This window comes from Hemitrygon akajei, chromosome 23, assembly GCF_048418815.1.
Source record: "Hemitrygon akajei chromosome 23, sHemAka1.3, whole genome shotgun sequence".
Classification (NCBI taxonomy): domain Eukaryota; kingdom Metazoa; phylum Chordata; class Chondrichthyes; order Myliobatiformes; family Dasyatidae; genus Hemitrygon; species Hemitrygon akajei.
Window position 1 is genome coordinate 9991653 of NC_133146.1, and position 14132 is coordinate 10005784.

The following is a 14132-nucleotide window of genomic DNA, read 5'->3' on the forward strand; positions in this document are numbered from 1 at the left end:
TAGTCCTGTTTCTGGTAGTTCAGTGTCTGTGTCTTGCTTTTGGGTCCACTCCCAATGCCCCCCTTATGACAGATGCCTCCCTCCCAGATGCGCTGAACAACTTCTACTCTTGCTTTGAGATGGAAAACGATGTGGCGGCGAGGAAGTCCACCCCTCCTCCAAATGACCAGGTGCTTAGTCTCACCGTGGCTGATGTGAGGAGAACACTGCGCAGGGTGAACCCACAGAAGGCTGTTGGACCAGACAATGTTCCTGGTAGAGTGCTTAGAGGATGTGCAGACTAGCTAGCAGATGTTCTCACTGACATCTTCAACATCTCCCTGAGCAGTGCCATCATTCCAATGTGCTTCAAGGCTGCAACCATTGTCCTCGTGCCAAAGAAGTCTTTAGTGTCCTGCCTAAATGACTACCGTCCCGTTGCACTTACATCCATCATCATGAAGTGTTTTGAGAGGCTTGGCATGAGGCACATCAAGACCCTACTGCCCCCCTCACTGGACCCCCTGCAGTTTGCGTACCATCCCAACCGCTCAACAGATGATCCCATCACCCTCCCATCAACCATTGCCATCACCCTCCACCTGGCCCAAACTCACCTGAACGAAAAATATACATATGTTCAAATGCTGTTCATAGATTCAGTTCAGCATTCAACACAATCATTCCTCAGAAACTGCTTGGAAAGCTGAGCCTACCGGGCCTGAATTCCTCCCTCTGCAACTGGATACTAGACTTCCTGACTGGGAGACCTCAGTCAGTCCGGATCGGGAGCAGCATCTCCAGCACCATCACACTGAGAACGGGGGCTCCCCAGGGCTGTGTGCTCAGTCCACTGCTGTTCACTCTGCTGACCTACGACTGTGCTGCAAAACACAGCTCAAACCACATCATCAAGTTCGCCGTTGACACGACTGTGGTGGGTCTCATCAGCAAGAACGACAAGTCAGCATACAGAGAGGAGGTGCAGCGGCTAACAGCCTGGTGCAGAGCCAACAACCTGTCTCTGAATGTGAACAAAACAAAAGAGATGGTTGTTGACTTCAGGAGGGCACAGAGTGACCACTCCCCGCTGAATATCGACGGCTCCTCGGTAGAGATCGTTAAGAGCACCAAATTTCTTGGTGTTCACCTGGTGGAGAATCTCACCTGGTCCCTCAACACCAGCTCCATAGCAAAGAAAACCCAGCAGCGTCTCTACTTTCTGTGAAGCCTGAGGAAAGTCCATCTCCCACCCCCATCCTCATCACATTCTACAGGGGTTGTATTGAGAGCATCCTGAGCAGTTGCATCACTGCCTGGTTCGGAAATTGCACCACCTCGGATCGCAAGTCCCTGCAGCGGATAGTGAGGTCAGCTGAGAAGATCATTGGGGTCTTTTTCCTGCCATTACGGACATTTACACATGATACATGCTGCATCTGCAAAGCAAACAGCATTATGAAGGACCCCATACACCCCTCATACAAACTCTCCTGCCATCTGTGAAAAGGCACCGAAGCATTCAGGCACTCAGGACCAGACTATGTAACAGTTTCTTCCCCCAAGCTATCAGACTCCTCAATATCCAAAGTCTGGATTGACAACAACTTACTGCCCTCTACTGTGCCTGTTATTTATTGTAATGCCTGCACTGTTTTGTGCACTTTATCCAGTCCTGGGTATGTCTGTAGTCTAGTGTAGTTGTTTCTGTGTTGCTTTTATGTAGTTCAGTGTAGTTTATGTATTGTTTCATGTAGCACCATGGTCCTAAAAAGCGTTGTCTCGTTTTTACTGTTTACTGTACCAGCAGTTATGGTCGAAACAACAATAAAAAGTGACTTGACTTGACTTGATTTGGTCCCAGATTGGCCACCTGCCGTGTGGGCAAATGCTGCCAGGAGAGACATTTATCCCGTAGACATTTGTCTGAAAGTTTATGGGCTTGTGGCAGATTGAGGAAAATGAATATGGAAATATGAATCTGTAAATATTTTCAACATTAGCTCACTGTTGGTTGAGGAAAGAGATATGCTTGTGCAACTTGAAAAGTGAGTTTCACTGGTATTGTTGGTCACACCACACCCACTTCATTGTAAGATAACGTGCATAACATTTAATTCCCATCCCTGCAACAAACACAAAATGCTGGAGGAACTCAGCAGGCCAGGCAACATCTCTGGAAAAGAGTAAACAGTCAATGTTTTGAGGAGAGACCCTTCAGCAGGACTGGAGAAAAAAAGATGAGAAGTTTAGAGTGAGAAGGTGAAGGAGAGGGAGGAAGAAACACAAGGTGGTAAGTGATAGGTAAAACTGGGAGAGATAAAGGGGTGAAGTATAGAGCTGGGAAGTCAATTGGTGAAAGAGATAAAGGGTTGGAGAAGGGTGAATCTGATAGGTGAGGATAGAAAACGATGGAAGGAAGTCATGAAAGTCCAATATTGTTTGATTTCTGAGTCTGGATGATGTGTGACTGAGGGGGGATGCAATGCTGGTGTTACAAATACTAAGTAAACATTCCAAAACAAACAGTAAAATTCAGAATTGTAGCTGTCATTATAAAAGGGAACAAATATAAAGTGAAGGAGGAGAAAGAGATGGAGAGGGAGAAGAATCCAAAATAAAAATAGGAAGGATATGAGTTTATATTTGAGATCTAGACCAGTGGTGAGGTACAAGAAAGTACAGCCAGTGGAGGCAGAGGAATGCTTACAGGACTGGACAATATTCAGCAATTCATCTTTGAGACTAAATGAATTCACCACAGCATCACCAACTTCATCAAGACCTGTGTGGATGAGTGTGTGCCTTTGAGAACATACAGTACTGGACATCCCCAAACCAAAAGCCATGGATGAACCAGGAGATTTGTAGTTTCCTGAAGGCTAGATTTGTGGCTTTCAAGACCAGTGATCCAGAACAATAGAAGAAATCTAGGTACAACTGTGGAAGGTTATTTTGAGAGAGAAATGACCAATTGCAGTTGAAGTTAGAGATGCTTGTCTGCTCTGCCATTAATTCCTATAAAGCAAAACCTAACATCACGAATGGCTGAGGTGCTTCACTCCCAGATGAACTCAACGTATTTTACGCACGCTTTGAAAGGGAGAATAAAACTACACCTGTGTGAGTCCCCATAGCATCTGGGTGACCTGTGATCACAAACACGGAGGCCAAAGTTAGAATATATAACACCTTATATTCCACCTGGGTAGCGTCCAATCTGATGGCATGAACATTGATTTCTCAAACTTCTGGTAAAGTCTCCCCAACCCCACCTTCACCATTCCCCATTCCCATTTCCCTCTCTCACTTTATCTCCTTACCTGCCAACCACCTCCCTCTGATGCTCCTCCCTCTTTTCTTTCTTCCCTGCCCTTCTATCCTCTCCTGTCAGATTCCCCCTTCTCCAGCCCCGTAACTTTTTCACTAATTAACTTCCAAGTTGCCTGGCCTAGTGTGTGTGTATGTGTGGGGCTTGGACTTCCAGCATCTGCAGATTTTCTCTTTTTTGTATCTGCTGCCTTGCTTATTTTGTAGCTACATCGAGAGGCGGGAGGGTTCAAAGACATCTTCAGTCACTCACTGCTACAGTGGGATGTTCCCACCTGTTTCCAAAGAGCGACAATCATACCAATCCCCAAGAAGGCCAGTGTGAGCTGCCACAATGACTGTCGCCCAATGGCAATCAGATGGATCGGCTGGCTGTGTGGTGTTGCAACAACAACCTTGCAATGAACATCTGTAAGACTAGGAATTGATTGTTGACTTGAGGAATGGGAAGTCAAGGGAACAGACTTTCATGCTTCCTCCGAGCAGCATGGTCCTCCTTGGTCCAATATGCTTTCCTACCAGTGGCACAGATGTTGGCACCAACCTGTTTATTCTCTGTTGGGCAATGGTTCATGGTATTCGGTATGGTGACCTTGTGGCATCACCCAGTACCTTCATTCATTTGCTTTCAGATGGCTTCATTGCAGGGGATGTGGCATGCAGACTGATCCCCATAATGCTGGTCCTCACTGTTTTTACCACACACAAGCTCAATCTGGCTTACTGGTTGTTGTATTTTACTGTTACGGATCTCATTGCCACAGGAGTTACCTTTTCTCTGGTATAAGCCCTCAGTTGGATATCTGCAGGCTTCCGTTTAGTATCTTTGAAAAGCCATTCAAACTAACTTTACGGCATAACTGAAACAGCCGAATCAGTGTCCAATTCCATTCTAATTAATTTGCTGTTCACTTCTGGTGTAAGCCGTATGGCTGATCTATTGGTAGTTTTCACAATGTAAATCTCAAGGCTACACAATCCAGTGTCATTCTCATCATTTTCAGATTTTTCACCAACAGCATTTAGGTTAGTGTTTTATTTGAAATTGCAACTTGAACTTTTATCTTTTTCTCTTCTCTGTAGAGTCCATTTATTTTTCTCTGCCCAACTTGCTCGTTGTATGTGTCCTGCTTTAGTATATTTCCTGTAAATTTCACCATTAAACCTACACTTGTTTGGTGTATGTGAGCCCCTGTCACAACAGTAACAATTGGTATGGCCAGGACAGTTTTCGTTTATTCACTGCAATTTTGTTCACACTCTCTGTCATTTTTGACTGCAACTCAATTGCGCCTCTGTCTGCAGTTTCCGTTGAAACAGTGATTTCCACTGTTCATTTAAATGTAAACAGTGCTTCAGTCAGGAGCTGTTTTTGAATATTTTCTTTTAAGATTAACCAAATGATCTCTTAATGTTTCATTGAGCCCATAATGAGCCCAAACTGACAATGCTCAGACAATCTCTTCAATTGATCCACACACAATGAAGTGGACTCCCTTTCCATATAACCATATAACAATCACAGCATGGAAACAGACCATTCCGACCCTCCTAGTCCGTGCCGAACTCTTAATCTCACCTAGTCCCACCTACCCGCACTCAGCCCATAACCCTCCACTCCTTTCCTGTCCATATACCTATCCAATTTTACCTTAAATGACACAACTGAACTGGCCTCTACTACTTCTACAGGAAGCTCATTCCACACAGCAATCACTCTCTGAGTAAAGAAATACCCCCTCGTGTTTCCCTTAAACTTTTGCCCCCTAACTCTCAAATCATGTCCTCTCGTTTGAATCTCCCCTACTTTCAATGCAAACAGCCTATTCACGTCAACTCTATCTACCCCTCTCAAAATTTTAAATACCTCGATTAAATCCCCCCTCAACCTTCTGCGCTCCAATGAATAGAGACCTAACTTGTTCAACCTTTCCTTTTGATTCTGCTTATGAAGGGTGTAGGGGGCTCTAAAAAGAGGGAGTATCTTTGATGTCTGGCAGCTGCACCCTACCTTGGATTGTGAACAGGCCTCACTGGTCCCCGTCCATCTCCTAAATCTCTCACGTCTGCCTCCAAGTGGCCCACCCCAGTACACTACTTCAGCTGCCGGGTAAATAACGTGAGGGTGTGGTGTTAACAGGGCATCACTGGGCATAGGATCTCGTTGGTGAAATCACCAGCCAGGACAGGTAAGTTCCCCGAGGAACTACAATGGCAACGTGTTCAAGACCAGGGTGAGACACCGAGTTGGAGGACACTGGCTGTGGTCTGGCCTGGAGAGGGATGGGTGCCCACCGGGCTTCATGAACCCAAGACTCGTAAACACATGACATGACAGACACAGCAACAGACCCCATACCGGAATGGTTGCTGCCCGGGTTACCAAGGACCACATCATCGGTTGCACACCAGGGTGGAGGTGATAAGTTTGCTACTGGTGTTACCTCACCACAGAAGATCCGTGGGAGAGAATACATCCCATTAGCCACAAGGAACGGGAGAACACTTGCCCAAGCAGGGAAGATGCAGGAGCCCACATATGTGCTAGTGAGGTAAACCTGTCACATCATGGGAATCTGTGATCAGGTGGAAGAACCACGGTGAACTTCTTACTGAGGGAGGCCATCTGCCTATCGTAGAGAATTTGACAAACCTGCCAATGGCGTAGGATTTCTTGTCAACAAGAGCATCAGGAACTCAGTACTCAGGTGCCATCCAGGATCCAGTAAGCTTATTTCCATCCGCCTTCGAGCAGCATCTTTCACCATCTCAGTAATACAGGTCTACACAGCAACAACTGACTATGAAGATGACCATGTGGAGGAATTCTACACCCAACTCCAGGCCATTATTGACAAGGTGGACAGAAAGGACATTCTAATCATCCAGGGAGACTGGAATGTCCAGATGCACTGAAAGACTGGAAAGAATTCTGCAGTCCCTCCTGTAATGCCGTAACCAATGAGCAAGGATTACACCTACTTGCGTTCACCAGCTACAACAACATGGTGCTTGTGAACACTCTTGGAGAGCACAAGGCATCACAACACTGGACCTGGCATACACCCAATAGAATACATCATAGCCAGATCGATTACATACTGCTGCAGAACCGGTTTCAATCTGGGATCAAGAGAGCCACAACAAGGACTTTCCCAGGTATTGATATTGGAACTGACCATGACCTGGTGATAATGAACTTTGGAATCAGGCTGAAGCAAATCAAGAAGCCCATGAACATCAGAATAAAATTCAACTTGTCAGACAGAAGGGCCCCTCCATCACCGAATCCTTCAAAGCTACAGTTAATGGAAAATTTTGCAACATTGTTGATGCCTAATGCTGAAACTTTGACAGCTAAGTTCAATGAAGTGATGACAGAAACAGCCAATGAAATACATGGAAAATACTGCCAGAAAACCCAACCCAGGGGTAACAGGAGATCCTGGAAATATGTGACTCTAGAAGAGACCTGAAGCAAATGAAGAACACAACAACAGGAGCGGCAGTGTACAGAGAGATCAGCAAGAAGATCAGGAAAAACATGACCAAGACCAAGGAAGAATGGATTGAGAGATGGTGTACAGATATAGAAGACAACCTGAAAAAGAACAACAGCAAATTGTGAAGGACCTCACTAAACAGAGACGGTCACGAGACAAAGATGGAAACTGCCTCACAGAGATTAAGCCATTCTCAACAGATGGACTGAGTATAGTTCAGACCTTTACAACCATCAGACCCAAGGAGACCCAGCATACTCGCAAGCCAGGACTCATCAAACAACGATGACTTTCCAATTTTGTGGGAAGAAGTAGAAGCAGCCATCAGATTACTGAAGAATGAGAAAGCTGCAGGAATAGACAACATGCCAGCTGAGCTGATAAAACATGGTGGAGAGACAGTGATAGACATCCTCACCAATATCTGCAGCAAATTCTGGTAGACAGGAGAATGGCCAACACCCTGGACAAAACCATTCATCATCACTCTCCCAAGAAAGGCAACTTATAGTAGTGCCGGAATTATAGAACCACAAGTCTTATCAGCCATGCGAGCAAAGTGATGTTGAAAGTCTCCTTGAACAGATTGAAACCTCAGGCAGAGGAAATAATTGCTGGACATAAGAAAGAGGAGCAGGAGTAGGCCATCTGGCCGGTTGAGCCTGCTCTGCCATTCAATAAGATAATGGCTGATCTAGCCATGGACTCATCTCCACCTACTGCCTTTTCCCCTACTATGCAAAAAACCATCCAACCTTGTCTTAAATATATTTACTGAGGTAGCCTCCAGCTACCTGAGAAGAGCAGGCTGGATTCAGAAGTGGAAGTACAACAGAACAGATATTCAGCCTCTGAGTCCTGTGTGAGAATTACAACAAACATCAACTGGATATCTTTTCGTGTTCATAGACTTCAAGAGGGCATTCGATAGGTGTGGAATGATGTAGTCTGGGCCACAATGAAGAGATACAACATGGGCCAGGTACTGATCCACCTGAGAAACAGTGAGGAGCCAATCACAACAAAAATCGTTGCAAGGACAGCCCAAACAACGGCAATGCTGGCTAAACTAAAACCAATCTGCAGAGACTATAATGTCGCGCTTGGATCCGAGTTGAAACTCCTGCATGCACTTGTGTTCTCCATCTTCTTGTATGCATGAGAATCATGGACTTTGACAGCAGGACTGCAAAAGAAGATCCAGGCAGTAGAAATGAGATTCTTCAGAAGGCTCCTTAGCATCTCCAATACCTACACAGACCATGTGTCAATGATGAAGTACAACGAACCATCAGCCAGCACAGGAGACACTACAAAGATCTACTGTCCACTGTAGAGAAGAGGAAACTGAGACGGTATGGCCACATATCAAGATCAAGTGGACTCTCAAAGACCATTCTTCAGGGAACAGTGCAGGGGAAAAGTAAAAGGGGCAGACAGAAGTAATGGACAGACAACATTGCAGAGTGGAACGGAGAGAGCTTTGCTGCAACCCAGGCACTTGTCCACAACCGTGAGAGATGGAGGCAACTGGTGTAGCACTCATCTCTACAGTGCCCCTACATCCCAGGCGGGTAGTGGGATCCGTAACGGTAACCGTATGAATCCCAAAGCATTCTGCAATTAACTATGGCTTTGGTTTTAAGTGTTCCTGCATTATTTTGACAATATAAGGAAAGCCCATTTCTGATGGTTTGGTTGGAGCAGTCAAACCTCAAAACAAAATGTGTGCCTTTAAACCCAATGAACTCAGAAAATTGGTACTCGCTTCTCATTGGCTATTTCATTTGCTTCAAAATACTGCTCTAGTGGCTCAGTATACTTGAGCCAATTACCCGTTGTGTAATCAAACTTGTCAACCTTTCCTATGTAGCCATCCATTTTTTGATATTTTTAATGATTATTATTACCCAGTACTTACTCTTTATTAATCCTGAGTTCTTCCATTTACAGCCTTTTGTGAAGTACTCAACTGAGCTGAATGCTGAGCTGTAGTCAATGAAGAGCATCTTGATGGATGTATCTTTGCTGTCCAGATGTTTCAGGGTTGAGTGAAGAGCTGATAAGATGGCACCTGCCATAGACCTGTTGTGATGGTAGGCAAATTGGAGAGGATCCGATTTGCTTCTGAGGCAGGAACCTCTTCACAAACCTCTCAAAACAATTCATCACTGTGGATGTACAGTAAGTGAACTTGTATATATACAGTGGCATGCAAAAGTTTGGGCACCCCTGGTCAAAATTTCTGTTACTGTGAATTGTTAAGTGAGTAGAAGATGAACTGGCCTCCAAGTCATAAAGTTAAAGATGAAACATTCTTTTCAACATTTTAAGCAAGATTAGTGTACTAGTTTTGTTTGGTACGATTTTAGAATGTAAAACAGGAAAGGAGCACCATGCAAACGTCTGGGCACCCCAAGAGATTTGAGCTCTCAGATAACTTTTACCGAGGTCTCAGACCTTAATTAGCTTGTTAGAGCTATGGCTTGTTCACAGTCATCGTTAGGAAAGGCCAGGTGATGCAAATTTCAAAGCTTTATAAATACCCTGACTACTCAAACCTTGTCCCAACAATCAGCAGCCCTGGGCTCCTCTGGCAGCTGCCTAGCACTCTGAAAATTAAAATAAATGATGCCTACAAAGCAGGAGAAGGCTATAAGAAGATAGCAAAGTGTTTTCAGGTAGCCATTTCCTCAGTTCGTAATGTAGTTATGAAATGGAAGTTAACAGGAACGGTGGAGATCAAGTTGAGGTCTGGAAGACCAAGAAAACTTTCCGAGAGAACTGCTGTGGTCTGATGAAGTTAGAATAGAACTTTTTGGCTGCAATGAGCAAAGGTATGTTTGGAGAAAAAAGGTGCAGAATTTCATGAAAAGAACACCTCTCCAACTGTTAAGCACAGGGCTGGATCGATCATGCTTTGGGCTTGTGTTGCAGCCAGTGGCACGGGGAACATTTCAATGGTAGAGGGAAGAATGAATTCAATTAAATACCAGGAAATTCTGAAAGCAAACATCACACCATCTGTAAAAAGTGAAGATAAAAAGAGGACGGCTCCGACAACAGGAAAATGATCCTAAACATAACTAACAATTAAGAAAAGCACTGTACTTTGATATGTTTGTCTTGTACTGTATAAACCTCTTTTTAATTGTTTGTTTTGTTTTATTGCATTGTAAAACATACCTTAAAATCCACAATGGACTACCTCAAGATGCGCAAGCTGAAGGTTTTGCCATGGCCCTCATACACCCCGACCTAAGCATTATTGAAAATCTGTGCATTGACCTCAAAAGAGCAGTACATGGAAGACGGCCCAAGAATCTCACCGAACTAGAAGACTTTTGCAAGGAAGAATGGGCAAAAATCCCCCAAACAAGAATTGAAAGACTCTTAGCTGGCTACAAAAAGCATTAACAAGCTGTTGTGGCGACCCAATTACTAGCACACTCCAACCGGCTGACAATTAGCCAGAGCGCAGGCACAAAGGAAGATAGCCTCAAGGGGTTTCAGTACGTGCCTCTCGAGGTATCGGGTGGGGGAGACAGGCTTTAAAGCAAGACTGTGAATTTGAAATAAACTTATTCTTTGACTGCAGTTTATCGACTCCGTGTCGTTATTTCAGCGCTGCGTGTAGCACACCGCTACAATTGGTGACCTCGGACGGTCCAAACGTTTTTGGACCGGAGATGACAGACGCTGCATCTGTTAATGCGGTTTCCTTGAAGCTGCCAAGCTTCTGGACGCTACAACCTCACCTATGGTTTCAGCAAGCAGAAGCCCAATTCCAGGTTCGGCAGATAACCTCAGAGGACACCCGTTACTACTACGTGGTGAGCTCCCTCGACCAGGACACAGCGGCCCAGGTCGCGGAGTTCGTACAGTCTCCCCCGGCGGACGGCAAGTACACGGCATTCAAAGCCCTGCTCTTAGGGACTTTCGGGCTCTCCCGCCGCGAGCGAGCTGCCCGTTTACTGCACCTGGATGGCTTGGGAGACAGACCCCCATCAGCTTTAATGAATGAGATGTTGTCTCTGGCCGGAGGTCACAAGCCCTGCCTCATGTTTGAGCAGGCATTCCTGGAGCAGCTGCCCGAGGACATACATCTGTTGCTGTCCGACGCGGATTTCAGCGACCCCCGGAAGGTGGCGGCCCGGGCGGACGTGCTGTGGAACGCCAAGAAGGTGAGTGGGGCGTCCATCGCACAGATCACCCGGCCACGCTCCCAGCAGTAAACCAGTCCAGGCCCGGCCACAGAGCCCGCTAAACCCAGAGGCCGGGGTGTGGAGCCCAACGAGCAATGGTGTTTCTACCACCAGCGGTGGGGCGCAGAAGCCCGCCGTTGTCGCCCGCCCTGCCAGTTCGGGCTCGACACCATTGACTTCCTGGGCCACAGGATTAGCACAGACGGGGCAACCCCTCTGCCCGCTAAAGTAGATGCGGTCCGCCATTTCCCCCGACCCACCACGATCAAAGGCCTCCAGGAATTCGTAGGTATTGTCAATTTCTACCACCGCTTCCTCCCTTCAGCTGCCCGGATCATGCGCCCCCTGTTCGCCTTGCTGTCCGGTCCGGGCAAGGACATTACCTGGGACGAGGTAGTGAGGAGGTGCCGCGCCCCGCGCGACACTGGCAGGGGGCCCACGATATCCACATGAATGTGGTCGAAACGCCGGTGGGTAGGGTGGAACTGCTGCGGCGGGTCCTTGGTGTGTCGCTGCACCTTGGCCGTCTGGCAGTGCATGCACGTTCTGGCCCAGTCACGGACCTGCTTGCGGAGTCCGTGCCATGTCCTTACCCGAGACGTGTCTGACGTCCGTCGTGTATTCGGAGATGTAGGACAGATGGCGCTGCTGGCGGGACGACCAGGGATCGGACACCTTTGTGAATGTAAAGGTAAGCGGTTTGTGGTCCGTGAACGCGGTGAAGGGCCTAACATTCACGCCCTTTCCCAAGGGGTAGACTTTGAGGCACTGGCTGAGGCACAGCTGGCAGATGAGGAGAACCCGAGTTACAGGACTGCAGTCTCCGGTTTGCAGCTCCAGGACCTCCCCGTAGGCCCAGGTGAGAGGACCCTACTCTGTGACGTCGCCACCGGCCAACCCCGTCCCGTCGTCCCGGCAAACTGGCGACGACGTGTTTTCGACTCCATTCATAACTTGGCCCACCCCTCCATCCGCACTACCGTCCGGATGGTCTCCAGCAGGTTCGTTTGGCACGGACTCCGCAAGCAGGTCCGTGACTGGGCCAGAACGTGCATGCATTGCCAGTCGGCCAAGGTGCAGCGACACACCAAGGCCCCGCCGCAGCAGTTCCACCCCACCCACCGGCGTTTTGACCACATTCATGTGGATATCGTGGGCCCCCTGCCAGTGTCGTGCGGGGCGCGGCACCTCCTCACTATCGTGGACCGGTTCACAAGATGGCCAGAGGCGGTCCCACTCACCGACACCACCTCTGAATCTTGCGCCCGGGCACTGATCGCCACCTGGGTGTTCCGCTTTGGTGTACCGGCCCACATTACCTCCGACAGAGGCGCCCAGTTCACCTCCAGCCTGTGGTCAGCGATGGCCAGCCTGTTGGGGACTCAGCTGCACCATACAACTGCCTACCACCTACAGTCGAACGGCCTGGTGGAGCGTTTCCACCGTCACCTGAAGTCGGCTCTCATGGCCCGCCTGCGAGGAGCTAACTGGGCGGACGAGCTTTCCTGGGTCCTATTCGGCATCCGCATGGCGCCCAAAGACGATCTGCACGCTTCGTCGGCCGAGTTGGTGTACGGCGCACCCCTGGTCGTTCCCGGGGAGTTCATACCAGCCCCAAGGGGGCGAGAGGAAGAACCCGCAGCAGTCCTGGGCAGACTACGCGAGAGGCTCGGTGCCCTGGCCCCCATACCCACTTCGCAGCATGGGCAGCACCCGACCTGCGTACCCAAAGACCTGCAGAACTCTAAGTTTGTGTTTGTACGACGGGGCGGGCATTGGCCACCGCTGCAACGGCCCTACGAGGGGCCGTTTACGGTGATCAGAAACGACGGGTCCACGTTCGTGCTGGACGTTGGGGGGAGTGAGGAGGTTTTCACGGTGGACCGACTCAAACCGGCCCACGTGGACTTGGCGCAACCGGTCGAGTTTCCGGCACCGCGGCGCAGAGGCTGACCTCCCAAACAGGGCCCGGCCCAGACTGTGGACATTGGGGGGTGTACCGCCGGTTCTGGGGGGGGGGGGGGTAGTTATGTGGCGACCCAATTACTAGCACACTCGAACCGCTGACAATTAGCCAGAGCACAGGCACAAAGGAAGATAGCTTCAAGGGGTTTCAGTAAGTGCCTCTCTAGGTATCAGGTGGGGGAGACAGGCTTTAAAGCAAGACTGTGAATTTGAAATAAACTTATTCTTTGGCTGCAGTTTATCGACTCCGTGTCGTTATTTCAGCACTGCGTGTAGCACACCGCTGCACTGTGATATTTGTCAAAGGGGGTGTTACTATAAACTGACCATGCAGGGTGCCCAAACTTTTGCTTCAGGCCCTTTTCCTTTTTTGTTATTTTGAAACTGTAAAAGATGGAAATAAGAAGGTAATCTTGCTTAAAATATTAAAGAAATGCGTCATCTTTAACTTTATGCCTTTTGGAAATCAGATTAACTTTTACTCGCTTAGCGATTCACAAACCTTTACATGCGCGCGCAAACCAAACTTCTCATCCAGCCGACATTCACCACTTACACTGGAAGCTCATTCCACACTCTCACTGCTCTCCGAGTGAGGACGGTTTTCCTCATTCCCAATAAACACTTCACCTTTCACCCTTAACCTCTGGTGTAGTCGCACCAAACCTCACTGGACAAAGCCTATCTACACCCCCCCAACACACACACTGACAAACATACACACACAAACGTACACACACACACACAAACATTCACATACACATGCACAGTCTCTCTGTCTCACACACACACACAAACATTCACATACACATGCACAGTCTCTCTCACACAGACACACAAACATTCACATACACATGCACAGTCTCTCTCTCTCTCTCACACACACACACAAACATTCACATACACATGCACAGTCTCTCTGTCTCACACACACACACACAAACATTCACATACACATGCACAGTCTCTCTCTCTCTCTCACACAGACACACAAACATTCACATACACATGCACAGTCTCTCTCTCTCACACACACACATTCACATACACATGCACAGTCTCTCTCTCTCTCACACACACACACAAACATTCACATACACATGCACAATCTCTCTCTCTCTCTCTCTCTCTCTCACACACACACACACGT